At 45.6% G+C, this 18,820-nt stretch overlaps 1 protein-coding gene across 1 annotated transcript in view; it reads left to right on the plus strand.

Moving 5' to 3' along the window:
• The window catches only part of ABAT (4-aminobutyrate aminotransferase), a 196,129-nt gene that overhangs the window by 70,526 nt on the left and 106,783 nt on the right, over positions 1-18,820 (plus strand). The gene's annotated exons all lie outside the window — the stretch shown is intronic.

Raw genomic sequence — 18,820 nt, forward strand, 5'->3', positions numbered from 1 at the left:
TTATAAATATGTTTCTCACTCAGCCATAGCGAAAAGGACCTGCTAAGGTTCAGAGTGTCGCTGTAGCATGTATAGATTTGCCAGAGAATCACTCTGTAACATATCAAACCTGTTTCCTTTTACTTTGAAATATGTGATTTATAGGAGTGCATCCTGCTTGGAGAGGGAGGGGGAAATCGGAGAAGCTCGGAAAATGCTATTTAGATATGACAGAGAAAGATTTTTTCCCCCTCCCCTCAAGGGAAAGAAGTGGCGTAGCTCATACGAGAGAGTTCATCCCGGATTTGGTGAGGCTTAAGTGAAAAGTTGAAGAACAGCCTGAAGACAAATATGATAAATTGGGGGAGGGAGGGTGAATCCATTTTGCAAATCCTATAAAGCAGGTAGCCTGTACTTGGGCATGTGGACACATCTGCATCAGAAGAGAAGTCTGGGGACAACAGAAATAGATTGGGGGAGACGGTCTCTCTGAACTATCCCAAGGAGCAACCACTGAAGCAAACCTTTAGTGGTAACTTATACAGAGAAGGAGAAGTGTGAAGGAGTCATGCTTCCTCTCTGCCCTGCTCCTAAGAACATTTCCTGGCCACTACCTTTAGATACAAAGATACTTTAGATACAAAGGGACGCAGGTGGCACTGTGGGTTAAACCACAGAGCCTAGGACTTGTCAATCAGAAGGCCGGTGGTTTGAATCCCCGCGAAGGGGTGAGCTCCCCTTGCTTGGTCCCTACTCCTGCCAACCTAGCAGTTCGAAAGCACGTCAAAGTGCAAGTAGATAAATAGGTACCACTCTGGCAGGAAGGTAAACGGCATTTCTGTGAGCTGCTCTGGTTCACCAGAAGCGGCTTAGTCATGCTGGCCACATGACCCGGAAGCTGTACGCCGGCTCCCTCGACCAGTAAAGCGAGATGAGCACCGCTACCCCAGAGTCGGTCATGACTGGACCTAATGTCAGGGGTCCCTTTACTTTTACCTTTAGATACCCTGCAAGTCTTTCCTAGGAACACTCTCAGATCAGGAGGTCAAAGGAGCAAGGAAGCTGCAGTGCACCAAGACAGTCTATTTAGCTCAGTATTTTCACTGACTGGCAACAGCTTTCCCATGTTTCAGGCAGGAGTCTTTTGAGTGGACAGGCAGAGTCCCCCGCCAACCTCAGAGACCTCCAAGTATCCAGCCTGGGGAGGATGGAGCCAGCCCGAACTACCAAGAATCACACCGGGATCCAGAGGGCTGTGTGTGACCATGCAAAAGGTGCCCCCCATTTGATGTGGGGAGCGGGCATTCCCTGCACCACCTGGACATGCCAGGGATTGAACCTGTATGCAAGGCAGATACTCTGCCACTGAGCTAAGATTCCAGTCCTCATGGTTTTGAAGAAAGAGGTGGTTCAAGTAAGAACATATGAACTTGCCAGACCATGGGTCTGTCTAGCTCAGCCCATCTTCCCTCAGATGGAAAAAGGTGTGTAGGAACACAGTATTTTTGGTGGCTAAAGCATAGCCGGCTGAACAAAGGCAAAAGTCTCATCAGTATTAGTAACTTTTTCTTTTAGGAGGCAGCAAAGTGGGTGAAAAGAAAAACAAACCAGAAGCAGAAGTTGGGGGGATCCTAGGAGGGGAGGAAGGAAGGAATGCATAGCAAATGTTATGATTATGAGATGTGTGTAATGAATGAAAAAGAAAAATGAATTAAAAAAACTTTTTTTAAAAAAAAGTCTCATCTGTTGCTCTGCCTGTTTTTGCCTCTGACCACACCCCCTTTTTACTCTGGCCACACACCCCACTGGCATACAGCCCCCCCCAAAAAAAATTGCCCATATGGCCCTTGGGCTGAAAAGAGTTCCCCATGTCTGTTCAACAGTGGAACATCTCCCTCAGGAGATGGTGGGCTCTCCTTCCTTGGAGGTTTTTAAGCAGAGGTTGGTGGATGTTCATCTGTCATGGATGCTTTAGCTGAGATTCTTGCATTGCAGGGGGGTTGGACTAAATGACCTTTGGGATCCCTCTACAATTCTATGATACTATGATTCTATGCCTATGAATGAAACATCCTCAAATTATAAAAAGTCTGTAAAAATTACAAAAGGGGCTGACAACTTTCATCCCGAGTGACTGGTGCGTTTCATGTTATCTCTCACTTATTCTAGAGCTCTTGTTTGAATTTGGATTATTACTTTAGATCCTCTGCAAACAGCTTTAAGTTTCCTCCAAAGCCCTCTGATTCAAATAGAGGCTGCCAAAATCCTGTCGGATAGCATGGAAAAGGTCACTGCGTCGGTCTCTCTGTGACACACAGACACAGTCACTCCCTTCCACCTTTTGAAGCATTAACTCTCAGCCTTTGGGAAATGTCTGCGTTGTCTTTTTAAGAAGGTTGTCATCTCCCAGAATCACTTCTATCAGGCAGATTAGTCTTAAAAGCTTCTGAGTTCCTTGTTCAGTCTGCCAAGCCTAATTACATTAGATTAGAAGCAGGGTTTCATCAGAAGAGAGCTGGAAAATGTATCAATCTTTTAAATATATATATATCATACTGTTTCATGCTCTTCATTTCCTCCAACTCTAGGAAGTTTCAAGGCCAGCTATGTTTAACCTGGACCCTTTTCCCTTAGAAGAAAGTGTCACAGGACACTTCTGGTGACTTTTGTCATATTTCTGTAGATACAAGCATACAGGTTGAACCTAAAGAAAACAAACTGGAATATAGAGCACCACCAAGGAGTGATGACGGCCAAAGCAAGAAGAGCTGTTTTTGCTTCCCCGGGCAGGGTAATAAAGGAAAGCAAGACTAGGAAAAGTCAGCACCCTGGGGAGCGATCAAGGTGGAGGTTCAGTACCATGGACAGCACTCCTGAAGCTTAGGTTAAGCATCCACGTTGCCTCAGTAAAGTCCTGGAGCAATTTGCTGAGTTACATAGCTGAGCTAGGTAGAAATGGACTGGCACATCAACCGCCCTTGCTTATAGCCTGCTGGTCAGTTAAACAGATGGTGTCTTATTCCACACTTGTTGCTTCCTTCCTTCATAGTATTGGGTTTCCAGCTGCGAGGATCTCTCCTAAAGGCTCTTTGGATCCCTCCAGGAGCCTGTGAGCCATATACCAGGATCTTGTGTCAGGAGTATCCCCTTGTAGTGCGGGGGGTGAGAAGATGGCTTCAGTGTCCACAAACCCATACGGAATGGGCCAAGACATACATGCATCAATCGCCTTCTTGCAGCTGCAGTTATTAGAGGACTCTTCCTCCATTTGAAGAAAGGAAGCTGCCTCGTATTATATCAGGCCCTTGGTCTACAACTGACTGTCAGCAGCTCTCTATGATTTCAGAGGCCTACCTTGAGATGCCAGGGGCCTTCTGCCTAGAAGGCAGATTCACCACCCCTGAGCTACTGTCCTTCCAAGGAGTCCTGGACTGTGTTCAGCATGGCAGGTCACCACTTTTGCCAGGTTCCTCTCCAGCCACTGCACTCATCCAGCCCCCCACTTCCATCAGCTGAAAGGGGGTCTAACATCGTGCACGACTAAAACAGCTGGCAAAATCTGTGTATGACTTAAGGCTGGATTACTCTTTGAAATCCAATTAACTGTTGGCCTCGTAGAGATGGTGAGATGTGTGTCTTCCCCCGCTCCCCAGCTAGGTTTTCCACATAAGCCCAAATGTTAATTACTTCTCATATCTGGATAATGGTTTGATACTCATGAAGCAACACAGCCAGATTGTGTTTCTCTACCACCACCCCTCCCTTTCCCTTTCCCCTCTTTTCTCTCTCATTTGTCAAGTTTAAGGATTGACACGTCATGATGACTGGCTCTGCCATTTTGATGAGAGGTAACCCTCCTCCTTGCCAGATCTCAATGAGGCCCTTCTGGTTTGCAAATCCAAAACTCAACACTAATGACCTCCCTGTCGTATTCCACCTACTCCTACACCTCCAACCTGTGGATGGTCTAGATTTTTGTCTTGGCTGGATGGAATTATTAATACATCTTTCCCAGCTCTGCCCAGAAATGCTCCCCTGGAGCTTCTTTATTCTATGCGCTCGTGACCTGTCAGAACCAAGCCAGCACAAACAGCATTAGATCCTGGAGCGGATCCACTTTTGGTGTGCAGCTCAGCCAACATTGATTTAAAATCTCACTCCATTAAAAAAGATTTGAAGTCCAAAGCAGTTCCTGCTACAAAAGTGGTCTCCAAAGGGAAGGAGGGGCTGGGCATTAATTCTGCTCTTTCCACTGACAGATGGTCAAGCGCTAGAAGGTTTCACAAATTCGGCAGGCGCCCTTTGCCAAACGAGTCTTTCAAATTAGTCCCTGCTTCAGCCACTTACTGCAAGGTGCTCCTTCCCATATCTAAGTAAATGAAGATCCATGACTGCAACTGTCGCTGAACAACATGGGGAAACAGATTGCCTGAGATGTAGAAGCAGGGAACCTGGATTCGCTTTTGCCAGAATGATGGATAACTATGGGGGTGGTGGTCTGGGGGAAGAGGTATTCCGTTTTCTTTGCTTTTTCACAGCACTGTATTATTACAAGTGGGAAATTGCAACAAACTGTTGCATCATGGAGTGTTCTTGTTCGAGTTTGTCCATTCATTGATTCATTGAAAACATTTTAATGCCACATTTCATGCTGGGCTTTGAGAATGTTAAAATACACAACCTAGCACGTTAAAAAGCTGGTGCCAATAAAATGCAGCTAATCACCCTTGGAAAGGTTAATAAAATCACAGCTAATGATAATAATGATCACTTGCAATGACTATGGATCTTTTAGCATAATTCCTTTTTGCTAGCCTATGGTTACCAGACGTCCCCATTTCCCGGGGACAGTCCCCAGATTTACAAATCTGTCCCCGGGCAAAATCCGTCCCCGGAATGTCCCCGGATTTCATTTAATGTCCCCGGATTTATATTTTAAGTGTTGTAGATTCATTAGTAGGGAATGAATGTTGCATGATTGGTTCAACGGCCAAAACACATCATATGGGGACTTCCAGCGAGGCAAAATGGTGGGCGCCACTGCTGGGGGGGAACTGGGGACACCAGGGGCATCAGCTGAGGGAACCGCTGACACACACACACAAACACACCCCACAACCCGAATCGAGCCGGGAGAGAGAGCCCCCTTCCACCAGGCCGACTGCCCAGCAGCACTCTGGGGCCATTAAAAACTCCAGAGCCAATGCAGGGAGGAGGAGGAGAGAAGAAGGAGAAGGAAGAGAGAGAAAGAGGAAGGAGAAAAAAGAGGAGAGCCCTGACCTTGCCACGCCGCTGCCACTGAGGAGAGGTAGGAGAGCACCAGGAGGGCAAGGACACATGGCGGAGCCCAGGCCCGACCCAAGCCTACTCCACGGCAGCTAGAGCTCCAAGAGAGCAGGCCGGGGCCCAGAGGAAGGCTGTGCAACAGAGGAGATGACAGAAGAGAAGATATTACTTCTTTTAAAAAAATTAAATAACTTTTTTTATTTCCTTTTTTCTTTTTTTTAAGTGTCCCTGGATTCTTTGAAACAAATCTGGTAACCTTATGCTAGCCATTACCCATTTCACACCACTCTTTCTTTCTTTGGCCACATCAGGTAAAGGTAAAGGGACCCCTGACCATTAGTTCCAGTCGTGACCGACTCTGGGGTTGCGGCACTCATCTCGCTTTATTGGCTGAGGGAGCCAGTGTACAGCTTCCGGGTCATGTGGCCAGCATGACTAAGCCGCTTCTGGTGAACCAGAGCAGCGCACGGAAACGCCGTTTACCTTCCTGCCGGAGCGGTACCTATTTATCTACTTGCACTTTGATGTGCTTTTGAACTGCTAGGTTGGCAGGAACAGGGACCGAGCAATGGGAACTCACTCCGTCATGGGGATTTGAACCGCCGACCTTCTGATCGGCAAGTCCTAAGCTCTGTGGTTTAACCCACAGCGCCACCCGCATCCCTCTTGGCCACATCAAGCTAACTGCAAAAGAGAGACATCACAGCTCTGTGGCAGCATATAATACTGGCAAGACTGGCATTTTATTCTGCTCTGCTTTAACTTCCTCTAACCATCACGTGGAACCCAAGAAGCTGCCTTGTACTGAGTCAGACCACTGGTCCATCTAGCTCAGTATTGTCTACACTTACTGGCAGTGGCTCTCTAAGTTTTCAGGCAAAATTCTCTCTCAGTCCTACCTGGAGATGCTGGGGGTTGAACTTGGGACCTTCTGCGTGCAAAGCAGATGCTCTACCACTGTGCTATGGTCCTTAACTCATTGGTTTGTGATGTACAAACTTTTAAGCTGTCTCTCTGTGTGCGTTATTTTTCCCCCAAAGGCAAAATACTGCTGCAACAGTGCCAGTGGTTCTGGGGAATGTAAGGGGCAGGATCCTGGGACCAGGTAGCTGGATACCAAGGGAACTGTCTAACATAAGAAGAGCCCTTCTGGATCAGGCCAGTGGCCCATCTAATCCAGCATCCTGGTCTCACAGTGGCCAACCAGATGCCTTTGGAAAACCTCAAGCAGGACCCGAGCATCTTGCCTCCTGTGGTTTCCAGCAACTGATAATCAGAAGCATTACTTCCTCTTTACATGGAGGCAGAGCACAGCCATCATGGCTAAGAGTCATCAGCCCTCTCCTCCATGAATTTGTCTTTTAAAGCTATTTGAGCTGGTGGCCACCACCACCTCCCACAGGAGAAAGTTCTACAGTTCAGCTATGTGTGAAGAAGTAATATGCTAAACCAGGTACAAGGAAGTCAACTACATAGATGTTGCAAAAGCAGCTTCCAAGCAACATCTGGGCAGTGGGGTAATCTTCCGATGGCTGTCCTTGGGATCTCACCAGGGCATGCAGACCATGCCCAGCTACACACACACACACACACACACACACACACACACCTTATTGGTGCCAGGGGTGGGCTCCTCTTCTTCTGAAGATGCCCAGACATAATCCAGCTCCTGGAGCTAACAGGTCCTGAGAGAAAGACACAAAGGAAATGTTGTGTTTTACCAGGAATGGTTATTAGGAGTCAGGCTTCACCTCTGCTGAATAAGACCAGAAGTTCCAACACCCATTTTTTGAAGTTTAAGTTCCACGTAGCATTTGTGTGTGTGTGACTTCTGGAGTTTTCCTGGGTATGTGTTTTGTTTCTTGTTTCTTGTTCCTTCTTCTCTGACAGATTATGGTCTGCACAGTACGTGATGAAGCAAGAAATTCCTTTGCTTTCATTGTCTAGCTCATTGATTTTTAAGAGCCGGGGAGTTTGGAGTCTCCGGAAGCAGCTTGATGAGGAAGGCGAAAGCCTGTGAATCTTGCCAATTGCTGGAGAAAAGGTGAGAGAGGTGAAGCCGAAGTGGGGGGAAGAGACATTTCACGCTGTAGACTTTGGCTTGTTTCATGACACTGAGAAAACAACTTTTGCCAGCCGAAAGGAAGACTTGACCGGCCTTGAGCAGGAAAGGGATAGGGAGGTCAGGCATACAAGGCTGCCTGCATTCGCAGTGGGGCTGATCCAGGGGGCAAGGGGTGAAGCTTCTGCATGCATTGTCTCGTCTGCTTTGAAAAGCAGCGCTCCAGCACAGACAGAAGTACGGAGTGCCAAGGAAGTAATCAGGGGCCTCCAGAGCCAAATGAGGAGGGAGAGGTGAAGGAGAGGAGGCCCATCACTTCAGTCGGAGGTAAATGGATGTCAACCCTTTGACATCAATAGGCCGACATCGATTTTTACACCTGCTGATGTTTTGGCACACCTTGTGAAGCTTTACAAGGGGAAAGAGCAAAGAGCCACACTTGAAAAGCCTGAAACAGTTAGATGTCCTTCACAGAGCATTTTCTTTTCAAAATATGCAAATCTTGGTTTGCTTACTTGTTTACAACCCTTATATAAGTGTCTCATAAAACAACCCAGGGGAGGACACTCTAATAATAATATACACATACACAGAATCATTTACAAGATAAAAACAAACATGCTTTTAAAAATATAAAATAAACAGACACCCAAAAGGTAATGCAGGCTCAGTAATACATAAAAAAGCAAATTCTAAAAAATATACTGGGATGCTAACCAATGTTCATCATACTCAGAGTAGACACCCATTGAAATCAGTGGGAAAGTTGCTTAATTCCAATGGGCTATATCCAGTGCTAGTCCTACTCATGGTAATAATGGCCACAATGATAGCTTAGTTGGATACAACTTAGCTGGTTTACTTCTGTATGACTTAGTTCAGTTATAGGGAACCTTTGGCCCTCCAGATGTTGCTGAACTACAAACACCCATGACCGTCAATGTACAGGGTTGATGGGAGTTGTAGTCCAACAAGATTTGGTTCCTCACACCTGACTTAGCTGAATGCCACCCACTTTCCAGCAGAGGCGAGGGGGGCGGCAGATGGGTAGTCATGAAGGTAAGATCTCTCACCCTTTGTTTATTTCAGCATCTGCTATTCAGAAGTGTTAGCAAAAGTGGCAGAATAAAGCAGCCTGAATCCAGGAAGGGAAGAGCTTGGCAAACTTTACTGAGTTACAAACAGGTGGCCAAGTAGCTGGGGAGCAGAGCAAACCAGGCCAGGCTTTTAACAGAATGGAATTACAGCTACACATACTGAACATTCCAGCAGCCTCTTTATATAGAAGAAACCTGCATTGAAGGAAACTTCTTTGGTGCCACCTAGATGCTAAACAATCCCCCCTATGGTTATACTCAAATGGTTTGGACATAACATTGCCGGGGGTTGGACTAGATGGGTCGCTTCCAACTCTACAATTCTATGCTTCTATGAACACTGTGTGTGTGTGTGTGTGTGTGTGAGAGAGAGAGAGAGAGAGAGAGAGAGAGAGAGAGGGTGATGGAATGGGGGGGTGAGAGTTATGGGGTGTGGTTTGTCTGAGGCAGAGGTGTGGTGGTAGAGGGAGGAAGGAAGGAAGGAAGGAAGGAAGGAAGGAAGGAAGGAAGGAAGGAAGGAAGGAAGGAAGGAAGGAAGGAAAGTGGGAAGTGGCACTGGCCCACCTCTAGCATTTGTTGTTGTTGTTGTTTAGTCGTTTAGTCGTGTCCAACTCTTTGTGACCCCATGAACCAGAGCACGCCAGGCACTTCTGTCTTCCACTGCCTCCCACAGTTTGGTCAGACATGCTGGTAGCTTCAAGAACATTGTCCAACCATCTCGTCCTCTGTCGTCCCTTCTCCGTGTGCACTCCATCTTTCCCAACATCAGGGTCTTTTCCAGGGAGTCTTCTCTTCTCATGAGATGGTCAAAGTATTGGAGCCTCAGCTTCAGCATCTCTCCTTCCAGTGAGCACTCAGGGCTGATTTCCTTCAGAATGGATAGGTTTGATCTTCTTGCAGTCCATGGGACTCTCAAGAGTTTCCTCCAGCACCATAATTCAAAAGCATCGATTCTTTGGCGATCAGCCTTCTTTATGGTCCAGCTCTCACTTCCATACATCACTACTGGGGAAAACATAGCTTTAGCTATACGGACCTTTGTTGGCAAGGTGACGTCTCTAGCATATGGCTCCCATAATATTATCTCTGAGCGAATGCAGTCCTTGACCAAGCAAAGGTTACCCACTCCCAGCACAATTGGTTTCAAGTTGCTTCTGGAAACTTCACAAACCACATCCGAAGGTCCTGACACTCCAAAGGCAGTTTTGCCTCCTTCCTGGCTGCAGGCACCGTGTGAATGTTCAACATGTGAGTTGGGAAATGCATAGTCAGGAGGAGCAACCCTTTCATTGTCAGGCTCCAGCATTTTCAAAGCAAAGGACACCGCTGGAAATCACGTATCGAACAGTGTGAGCCGTACCAAATTTAGCTCTGCCTTTTGGAAAGCCCCCAAACTGGAGGCCTTGCAGCAGGCTCCGTCTTCCCTTCTGCCCCATCAATCAAGCCAAGTTTGAAGTTTTATAGCTGCAGCTGTCTTTGGATTATGCAAATATAACTATTCAGCCACAACATATGGAGAACGTATATCTCTCCCCCTGCCCTCTCCCCCTCCTTGCCACACACATAATTCAAAAGTGGCTAAATAAATTTAACCAGAATGTTCCAAAAATAACAAAAGAACACCCACCAGCAGTTTTGGGCTGAGAATCAACAATGCAAAAAAATTAGCCTGTTCAGAATTTGGGACACTTGGCACTCAGAGACATGAATTCATAGAGTTCACCGGCTAGCAGCCTGTGGCTATGAAGTCCCTGTGATCACCTGTTGGAGTTCAGGACATATAAAAGAGAAGTACAGTGGTACCTCGGATTAAGTACTTAATTCGTTCCGGAGGTCCATTCTTAACCTGAAACTGTTCTTAACCTGAAGCACCACTTTAGCTAATGGGGCCTCCTGCTGCTGCCGCACCGACAGAGCATGATTTCTGTTCTCATCCTGAAGCAAAGTTCTTAACCTGAAGCACGATTTCTGGGTTAGCGGAGTCTGTAACCTGAAGCATATGTAACCTGAAGTGTATGTAACCCAAGGTACCACTGTACTTCTTCATGCAGCACATAGTTAAACTATGGTACGCTCTTCCACAAGAAGCTGTAATGGCCAACAACTTGGATGGCTTTAAAAGGGGATGGGATGAATTCATGGAGGAGGAGGAGGAGGAGGAGGAGGAGGAGGCTATCAATGGTTACTTGCCATGATGGCTGTGCTCTGCCTCCATAGTCAAAGGCAGCAATGCTTCTGAATACCAGCTGCTGGAATCCACAGGAGAGGAGAGGGTGTCCTCAGGTCCATGGCTATGATAGGGCATGGCTGTGACTATCATGAAAGGACCCTGCACTTCTGAATTTGCCACAACACTACTGCCTAGAACCTGGCATCCAAAAGTAGCCCCTAAGCTGATGACATTTATGCCTCAATCCAAAACGTCAGAGAATCCCCTCAGAGTTCATCTGGAAGCAGCTCCCTTATGAAGGCTCCTAGGGATGATGCAAGACAGGTAGAAAAAGCCATCCAGTGATGGCAAACACAGAATCTCTTGCCCTACGGGACAAGGAGATTCTTGACTTTGGGAAGATTGTACCAATCCCCTTGCGAATTCTTTGCCAGGTATCAACTCAGTTCACCTCCTGATTAGCTTTCCCAGTTGAGTTTCCCAAAATATGACACACCCCGTTCCTAATTATCCCCCATTCCCCATTTCTACATCAGAGAATCACAGGTAGCCCAAAGGAGCAATGTCAGTTTTTCATTATATTGCAGGTGAATTCAACAGCTCCCTTCTGAGTATTTTTAGTGAAAGATTTATCCCGTTGTACCATTAAATGCCTGCTTGTGACTGTAAGAGCACCTCCAGTTGAATCCTTAGGGCTCTCAGGAAATTTTGCTGGGCCCTAATATCGTATCTCATGTTTTGTAGACATCCATGGAGGACAGGGGAAGAGAAGGGGTGGTGATGTCATTTTTTAATGTCATCCTTGCCTTGATTTCTTGCTCCATTGCAAAGGAAGGAAGTTTGAAAGCTATTGTTCAAAAATTATCACCTTCATCTCTAAAGAGGGATGTCAGAGGATCCCAAGAGAAATGGAAATGGGAACTGAAATTGCTGGTGTTCGCTTATTTGTCCCAAATCTGGATCAGAAATCAATCCCTTGAACAAAACCAGTATTCACTGTTGTTGCTTTCCATTTCAGCAAGCAATATGTAATTGATTAAGCTTTTTCCCCATCTCCTTTGAATTGAAGTGAAAGGGAGGAGTAATGCAATCACAACATAATTTAGGTAATTTGCATGATCCATTATGTAAATTACATAAATTGCATAATTTTGCCACACTGGACAGCAAGACAAATAACATTGTTTTTTGGCAGAAGACAAACTGCAGCAGAACAGAAACAGCGCTGTGTGCAATTAGTATGGATCAGAAAGGGAAAACAATGCCTTCTTGCATCCCTACCAACAAAGCAACCACTTGGAGCCCAGAAGAGGAAATCTTGCCCCACGTGCCTTTTTTGGAGTTGGGAGAAAGAGGTTAGAGAGAGAATCATGTTGCCGATGAGCTGCTCCTGTTTAATGAACTGATTCAGTTTCTGTACAGTGGCAGATAAGAGCAAATTAAGTGTAGATAACAGATTAATGGTTGCAGCAAGAGCTGTAGCAGCTTATTATGATAAATATATATAAATACTCACAGCAATGTTATTGGAGGCAGCTAAGCAGACGAGGAGCCTCTGTGTGGCAAATTATTCAAAGGAAAAGCTTCTGCTCTTTGTCAGCCTCATTAATTATCTCCACGAACAAGTATCATCTGAAGTGTTGGCTGCATAAATTTATTGTATCATTTGCCAAAGGTTGCTTTGGGATGGTCTGTCAACCTGTGGCCTTTGAAACTACAAATCCACACCTGCGGTTCTATGGAGGAACTTGGATGTTGATCATTACAACATCAGAAAGCAAATAACTATTGGGTTATTTGTTATTTTAAATGGCAAGGTTCTAGGCCTCATTGTGGCTAAGATGGTTCTGAGTGCTCTCATTTGCTTTGGTTTACCTTAGTTTACTTTTATTACTAAATGACAAGGTTATTATGACCCTAATGGCTGCTGAGTTGGTTTTTTCTGAGTACATGGCAGGGTTCTAGTCCTCATGGCTTCTGAGATGGTCTGAGATGGTTCAGAAAGTATTACTTTCTTTCTGAAGTGTTTAACTTCTTCCAGTGCTCTACTTGCTCCAGTCCAGGTGCGTATCGAGTTATCGAAAAGGATGAATGCTATGTCAAAACATTCTCCCACTTACTTCCTTTATTTATTTTTTTACCATTCTTCTTCAATGAATTAGAAAATAAATTTTAACATTCTTTAAAAGAAGAGAAAACTTTGACAAAATTTTCATGGGTGGGGGGGCAGGGGTTTGTCACTTTTGAGGTAGACTTTATGAGTGTCCTTTCTTTTCTACAATTCATCTTTCCGGTGGTTTGCAGGCTGCACCTTCCCGGGTGCTCACATTTCAGCTGAAGCCCAGGGGAAGAATAATAAGGCACCTCCTCCCCGCGGGGCTTTTGCAGATCAGGACCAGGAGGCTGCAGTGTGCTGAAGAAATGCTTACTGGGAAGAAAAGCATGCAAACAGATCACCCTTGGCCACTTTGCAATGGTAAGTTAAGTGCAACACCACACAGTGTTTTCTCTCTGCTGTCAGAGGCAGTACACTACTTAATACCACTTGTTGGGAGTTGAAAGTGAGGAGAGTGTTGTTGCATTCTGGTACTGCTTGCAGGCTACCCACAAACATCTGGCTGGACACTGGGAGATCAGGATGCTGGACTAGATGGACCACTGGCCTGATCCAGCAAGCCTCTTCTGATGTTGCTGTTGTTATTACAGTGGACGCTTGGGTTGCGAACGTGATCCGTGTGGGATGCACGTTTGCAACCCACAGTGTTTGCAACCACCAGCAGCGCATCTGCGCATGCGCAAAGCGCAATTTAGTGCTTCTATGCATGCGTGACCGCCGAAACCCAGAAGTTACCCATTCCGGTACTTCTGGGTTTTGGCGGTCCATAACCTGAAAAAATGCAACCTGAAGCGTCTGTAACCCAAGGTATGACTGTATTTGATTTATGAATTGCTTCCCTGAGGCGTGTGGATGGGTGCCATTATCTATTGGTTTCTACCAGATAAATATATTTGTTTCACCGAATGCTGCTGTCCTTCAACATCAGCTAAAATTGCCTTATTTAATGGCAAAAATAAGGAAGGGAAGATAGGAAGTCCAAGCCTGTTGAGACATTTCTCCTAACTTCCCTCCAGTAATTTTGCCATTCGCTGATAAGATTTTCTCCCTCACACACCACTCAAAAAGGATTTCTTCCTGTTTCTTATGGTGCAGTTGATGACTTGTCCACCAAGCCTTTCAGATCTAAACTACCCCATTAGGAAAACCGAGCGCTCCATATCCCAAACGGGCTGCTCAAATCCTTTTAGCTAATACCGTTTGGGTGACTTACTGCTAAATTATATTTTAGAAAAGATACGGTCTGCCCTTTACTTTTCACGAGGCCTACCTTTCAGTCAGTTCCAAAGCCATAATTTCCTCCCTCCTTCCCCTCCTTTACCCTGGGGTTGCCATGGAAACCGGCTACTGCATCACCGTTTGCCTCATGAACTCGGGAAGAGCAGTCATAGATCATGTTGGTGTTGCTTGGTCAAGACACAGCATAGCCATTTGGAGAGGCTCCTCCCTCCTTCTGTACAACAGCGTATGTGTCTCTAGAACTTTCTTGAGCGTTCGAGTTAAGCCGTTTGACCTACATTTCCGTCTTTTTAAAAGGAGTAAATAACACCACCATTAATTTCCCGTCACCCTCACTCTTTGCACAGATATTGAAGGTCAATCCTCAGGCAGGTGTACCCAAACAAAATGAGGATACCCGGGGGGGGGGGGAATGTTTCTGGAATGCAGCACCAGATTCAGACTGTAGGGGGGCATCATTACTGCTGCAGTGCAGAACTCGAACAATGTGTGTTTGTTTTTTCATCAATTCCTTCATTCATAAAAAATACCATCCGCTTATATAAAATATCAAGGCAGTCCACAACATAAAATATTGTAAAATGTTGGTGGGGGTTATTTCCCTCTTCTGTGGAGACCAGGCTGTGATATATGCAGAGGTGTGAGGCAGAGGTTAAGAAAATTATGTGTAGTGTGAGGAAAGATATAGAGAGAGGTTTGTCTCTCTTTCTTATAATACCAGAACTCACTGGGGCCATCCAGTGAAGCTGAATGTTAGAAGATTCAGGACAGACACAAAAGAAAGCAGTGATCCCTGCATTTCGGGGGATTAGACTGGATTACCCTTCGGGTGCCTTCCAACTCTATAATTCTATGAATAACTTTTTAACATAGTGCGTAATTAGACTATGGAACTCACTTCCACTGGAGGTGGTGGTGGCCAAACCTGGATGGCTTAGCCAAACCTGGAAAAGGAGGAGGGGGCTCTCTATGGCTAGTTTTCTTACAATCTATAGCATGACAAAAGCAAGGCAGAAAAATAAACCTGGAATGTTGTATAAAGAGTGGCAGGATTTCAAAAGGATGCTAGGAGACAACCGTTGTTTGGAAATGAAGCAGTACACACACTGCAAATCTTTTGCAGGGGTGAATGGTATTTAAAAATTAAAAAAACAGAATAAAGTAGAACTTCTCCAGTGCTATCGTGAACACTAGTGATCGCAAACACACAACGAAAAGGACATTGGAGGGGTGGCAGCTCACTATACACTTGTTTCATAAACTTTTCCCATCTGGGTTTTAAAACTGACCTAAAAACTGAGCTTTAAACTGAAGTGAGATCCACCCCAGGACTTAAAACCCACACAGAGCTCAGCTTGAAGGTTTAAGCTCGTCTTTTTGTTTATAAGCAGACTTTCCGTAAATTGCCCTTTAAAAACTCTTCAGCCAAAATCAGCCTGACTGGCCCTTTGCTTGCCTCACTTCCAATTACCTCTCCAGTTTTAAGTGATTAATTTGTAGCCACTGGCTAACATCCACAGTTGGCAGCCCATCATTCCGTCGCCATGACAAGAGCTATAAAAAGATCATTATTTTCATTAGCATAAATAACTGCATGTTGATAGAACTCTCCTTTTGGAAAACAGCTTACGGTCTGAACTGTCTTTATCCATTACCCAGATATAATTGAAAGTAGAATTATTGTATCAGAGAACAATATGCTCTGAGTACCCAATATACATTGCAAAAGACTTGAAATACGGTCATGATTGGTCTCTAATTATGAGCGCAACTATGGAGATGTGCATAAGTGGATGAACTCATGGGCTCGCTGCTCACAAACAAATACTTGGGCTGGTCCACATTTTTGTGGCTCCTGTTTATGGATGGATTTCCTGCCCTTCAAGAAGAATTAATCAGAGCATCTGGCGCAACTGCAATTAAAGTAGCATCATCAAATGCAGAAGCTACAATAATAGAAACCACAAAAGAAACAGTGGTGGTGCCTCCACTTTTGCAGGCAGTATACCTGTGAATATCGGTAGCTAAGAATTGCAGGCGAGGAGGATGCTGTGGCACTCAGGTCCTGCTTTCAGTTTTCCATTTGAGACATCTGGTTGGCTGCTGTGAGAACAGGATGCTAGGCTAGAGCACTTCTTATGTTCTGAAAGTTCAGGCTTGTGGATGAGCCACATTGGCAAGTGGTGAAGGCAAGTGTGTGGCACACCCTAAACCAGTGTTTCTCAACCTTGGGTCCCCAGATGTTGTTGGACTACAATTCCCATCATCCCTGAGCTCTGGCCTTGCTAGCTAGGGATGATGGGAGTTGTAGGCCAAAAACATCTGGGGACCCAAGGTTGAGAAAGGCTGCCTTAAACCCTGGTGATGGGTGTGTTCAGGGACCAGACAGAGGCCCCATGGTATTAAGCTGTGCAGAGAAAAGAGAGTGTTGGAGTGGCAAAGCATCAGGACCCTGGACAGATCACGCAGGAGAGCTGAGTGCAAGGATCAGATCATCAAGCCAAACTGGCTTGTTTGGAGTGTTGCTCCAGCACTGGTTGGAAATCCACCAAGGGCAAAAAAAATACTAATGCAGAGAGGAGTGTGGCCTTGATCCAGACAGCATCTCCCAATCAAAGGGTCTGCTGCTGAGATGCACATTGCAATGGTGTTGGTAACTCTCCTGACATACTAGCACCGCTGGGACTGGTGTGGCACAGGGAGAAGTAAGTCAATAGCTGAGAGAGTTACTGAAGAGGATGTTGACTAAGAGGCCTTCCAAGGGCTTGGTGGAGGAAGCACAGCCCCTGCACAGACGAGGATCTTCTGTCCCTCCTCCCTGGAAGTTCCCCATCAGCTGCATTCAAAGATGGTCATAATAATGGTTCTTTTAGCACCAAACACTCCACTGCACAATTTAAGAGTCTGCAGTCTGCAAAGTGTCTCCCAGCATCCCTTGCAAAAGAACCGCTTTTAATGTTCCTTTCACACTTCAGTTGCATTAAGGAACTGGCTTTTTAAAGGTTTTTTGGCATTTCATTTTATAATGCATATAAAGCAGAAAGAACAATTATAACAACATGTGAAAATTAAAAGATTGAAAGCTTAACCATAAAGTAGGCGTGTAGAATGAGTAAAGTTCTCCATGGATTAAAATAACAAAATCCAAGTAAAGACTATCACCACTATTAGATTATCGGAACTGGGCGGGGGGGACGTTGACAGATATACAAGCAGGGCATTGTCAGGGACTGGCTGGATGGTGGGAGACTCTAGTTGGAGAGCAATCCCAGAAGAGGAAGACTCAGAGCTCAGGAAATGGTGGTGGGACACTGAGGACAGGTCAGAGGATTAAGAATGGTTGGATGCAGAAGAGGCAACAGGTGAGAGAGAGGGAGAGGAGCCAGGTGCGGAAAGCAATCCCAGCTCAGAACATGAAGCACAGGAGGAAGGGATAGAGGCTGCAGAAGCTTCATAGGAGCTTGCCTGGCCTTCTGTATTAAGCTCTCCTCCTCCTTATCTCCAAGGACACAAGGGGCTATCCATGTGGCAGAACAAAGGGCCCCACTGCCTGGGCCACCACCACCCCTCCCCATGTAGTTCAAGGCTGCTTGGCAAACATCCAGCTGAGGGGGAGGAGACTTAGAGTGGAGTAGGAAGCAAGGTTATCAGTCCTGGCAACTGCGTTACAGGGACCGATCCTGCCTGAAGCCTCTCTGCTTGTATGCTGTTTTCCTGAATAAAGAGTTGGCTTTTCGGCTTGTCTCTGCTGTGTTCAGTGCTGACCTGCATATGAACCAGCCCTGACAGTCCTGCTCAGATTTCATTCACACCAGTGGGTGTGTTGTGACACAACAACAAACAGAGTTGAGTGATGCAGCCACCTCCTGTAAGGGAAACCTATTGAAGGAGAACTGTTGTATTTCGAGCAAATGGCTCAATTGATTTGCACGACTCTCTTCCTCCTTGCTTATTGGCATGTCCCCAAGGGCTACCCTTTGGGAGTCTCGAGGGTTTGGGATTTGCTTTATGGTTTTGATTTACTGTTTGTGCTCACGGGATAAATTTCAGCAGGATGTGAGCCACTTGTGAGCCAGGTGAAGGCTGAGTGTCTTCCAGTTGCAGTGCAGCTGCAGGATTAATTAACTATGCTGGACCCTGTATATTGGCGGGAGAAATTTAGGTATTGGGCCAGCTCACATGTAGTCACCAAGGGACTAAAGTATATAATTTTATCAGATGAGGGTCTGACGTTTGAGCTTTGACGTAGGTCCTGGCTGGTCGGGTTCTGCATACTGGCCAGCTGGTATCTCTCTGTTATCATTCCCTGCAGCTCCTGATGACAGAATAGAGAAGTATTTTATCTTACTTATGCTTGTTCTTCTGCTGAAAAACTGTCCCACTAGTGTTGTCATTGCCACTGAATCCAAAAGAACTCTTGCATTTGGCAAAACGCTCCCCCCGCCATTTCTGCACATGTCCTCCCATGATTCCTCCATGAAAACTGCAGAAAAGAACTGTCTACTGTCCCAGATTTCCTCACTTCACTCCCAGGATTTTTCAGGTTAAGAGGATTTGGTGAATGATTTTTTATTGGGGGGGGTGTGGAGAATCAAATAACACAAAAATGAGCACTAAATACATGCTAGATTCCATTAGTTTTCTGGGAGAGGCTTTTACCACATGTGAAAGCTCAAATAAAATGCTGAAATTAGCAGGGAAACATTGGGGAAACTGAATAAAATACTGTGTGAGTGCAGCCTAAGTCATATGTAAAATGGATCCACTCTGGGCAGCTCCCAACAGAATATTAAAAACACGATAAAACATCAAACATTTAAAAATTCCCTAAACAGGGCTACATTCAGAAGTCTTCTAAAAGTCAGATAGTT

Source organism: Podarcis liolepis, assembly GCF_965112155.1.
Source record: "Podarcis liolepis genome assembly, chromosome: 14".
NCBI lineage: Eukaryota > Metazoa > Chordata > Lepidosauria > Squamata > Lacertidae > Podarcis > Podarcis liolepis.